The sequence below is a fragment of the Mus pahari genome, chromosome 14 (genome assembly GCF_900095145.1).
Source record: "Mus pahari chromosome 14, PAHARI_EIJ_v1.1, whole genome shotgun sequence".
Classification (NCBI taxonomy): Eukaryota; Metazoa; Chordata; class Mammalia; order Rodentia; family Muridae; genus Mus; species Mus pahari.
Genome location: NC_034603.1, coordinates 80,933,970 through 80,936,642, shown reverse-complemented (window position 1 = coordinate 80,936,642; position 2,673 = coordinate 80,933,970). Strand labels below are relative to the sequence as shown.

Here is a 2,673-nt window from a genome sequence, read left to right as displayed (position 1 = left end):
AGTCTATAACGGAAGTCTCGCGACGACACATCTTAGCTAGTCTATGACGGAAGTCTCGCGACGACACATCTTAGCTAGTCTATAACGGAAGTCTCTGATTTGAGGGTCAGGGTCCTGGGAGAGACTCTTCCATCCTCGGGGCAGATGAAGGCATCGTCTCTCAAGATGTGCAGAACAGAGCATTGATCTGAGTCTCTGCTTATACACTGTCCAGTGGGCATCATGGGGTTCTGGGACCATCTGGTTATCTTGAGTCATGTCACTGGGCTGTGGTTATCGGGTGCAGCCTTGGGTGTAGTGGGAATCCCGACCAAGCTAGTTTTACATGACTTTGAAGGCATTTTATGCTCATAAGGAGAGCAGTGGCTTGGGCGGGGGCATCCCCTGGCATTTGTACAACAGTAATGATGGAAGGGATCATTCCTCTTAATTTTTTGTTTGTTTGCTTTTTTGATTTTTCGAGACAGGGTTTCTCTGTGTAGCCCTGGCTGTCCTGGAACTCACTTTGCAGACCAGGCTGACCTCGAACTCAGAAATCCGCCTCCCAAGTGCTGCCCTTTAATTTTTTTTTTAAAAAAATTATGTGTATCTGTGTGTGGGTAAAAGAGTCATACCCTTTTAATTTTTAAAAAATTTATTATATGTAAGTACACTGTAGCTGTCTTCAGACACCCCAGAAGAAGGCATCAGATCTTATGATGGATGGTTGTGAGCCACCATGTGGTTGCTGGGATTTGAACTTGGCACCTTCGGAAGAGCATTCAGTGCTCTTAACCACTGAGCCATCTCCCCAGCCCCTTATTTTTTTTTTTTTTTAAATTATGTGTATCTGTGCATGGTTATACAAACACGGGTGTATGCGTCCTTGGAAACCAGAGGAGTTGGATCCATATGGAACTGTAGTTACAGGCAGTTCTGAGCTGTTTGTTGTGGGTGCTGGGAACCAAACTCAGGCCCTCTGGAAGAGCAGCCAGTGTTCTAAACCACTGAGCTACCTCTCCAGGCCCAACATTCTCTTCATGCGGGGAGGGAGGGGGAGGGGCCTTTGGTCTGTGTTCTCTGAGGCTTCAGCCCTCCTTGTTCTTAGCTCAGCCTCTTCCCAAGCAGGTCCCCTCCCCGTGAATCACCACAGACACCCATCAACCACCCCAGGCTATCTCTCCTGTCCATAGGTAGCCTCTTGAGTGATGGCCTCAGTTGCTCAAAGATCCCCTTTGAAAGTCCCTCTCCCATATGTCGCCTGAATTACAGCCCCACTCTGGCTTCTGGTCTCCTTTCCTGGATTGGAGGTCACTTTGAGGTTCGTCCAATAGCAACATACAGTGGTCTAAATACCTAACCCCTAACAGTGGTGTTTCTAATCCCCCCCCTGAAGCCCGGCTATGGGTTCAGGTGAAGAGATTCTTAAGAGACCTGCCTTGGAGATCCTTAATATTCTGTTCCTATAAGTCAGGAGGCAGGGTGTGAGGCAGAGAGGACCTGGAGCCTGTTGCTCCAGTTCTGGATGACTGGCTGAGAAGAAAAGGAGCTCACTGGCCATCCAGGGCTCTGGGAAACCAGAACCTTCGAGGTCCATTACAGACTGAGTGAGCCACAGCTCAAAGAGAAAGCTGCTACAAAGGAAGGCCAAGAGCCCAAGGAATGGCCAGGTGTGTGTGTGTGTGTGTGTGAGTGTGTGTGTGTGTGAGAGAGAGAGAGAGAGAGAGAGAGAGAGAGAGAGACAGAGACAGCAGACAGACAGACAGACACACACACAGACAGACAGAAAGACATGCAGGCAGGCCAGAGGGCATTCAGAGAGGATGTCCTTGTCACCCTTGGAAACCAGCCCTGCCTAGACATAGCCCTCCCTTCCAGTGGCAGTGTCTGCTGAATGAAGATACTGAGGTGGTCAAATGTAATGTTTCTAGTGTCTGGCCACTGTTAAGAGTCACCCATTTCATGCCTGTGTTGTCCTTAATATTTGAAGTCATGAACTCATGCCGACGAGGCCTGCCATGTGTGGGTAGATCATTTGCCTAGCCCGCAGCAAGCTTGGTCATCTCTAGCGTGCATTGTCTATAAACTGAGTGTGGTGATGCAGGCCCGTAGTCTCAGCACTTCAAAGTTGGAGGCAGAAAGGTCAGAATTCCAAGATCATTCTTGGAAACATAGTGAATTTGAGACCAGCCTGGGCTCCTCGAGACCCTGTTTCAAAGACTAAGAGAGATGACTCAGCAGTTACAGGCACTTGCTTCTCTTGCAGAGGACCCTGGTTCAGTTCCCAGCACCCACCTGGCAGCTCACAATAGTCTGCAACTGCAGTTTTAGGGGATCTGATGGCTCTTCTGACCTCTGAGGGTCCGGCACGCACAGCACATGTGTGTGTGTGCACACATACACACACACACATAAACACATAAGAATTTTTTTAATTCATAGATTTATTTATATGAGTACACTGTAGCTGTCTTCAGACACACCAGAAGAGGATGTCAGATCCCATTACGGATGGTTGTGAGCCACCATGTGGTTGCTGGGAATTGAACTCAGGACCTCTGGAAGAGCAGTCAGTGCTTTTAACTGCTGAGCCATCTCTCCAGCTCCATTTCTTCTTCTTCTTCTTCTTCTTCTTCTTCTTCTTCTTCTTCTTCTTCTTCTTCTTCTTCTTCTTCTTCTTCTTCTTCTTCTTCT

At 48.2% G+C, this 2,673-nt stretch overlaps 1 protein-coding gene across 1 annotated transcript in view; it reads left to right on the top strand.

The window, feature by feature from the left end:
- Cpsf4l (cleavage and polyadenylation specific factor 4 like) overlaps positions 1 to 2,673 on the top strand; it is a 12,228-nt gene that overhangs the window by 1,740 nt on the left and 7,815 nt on the right.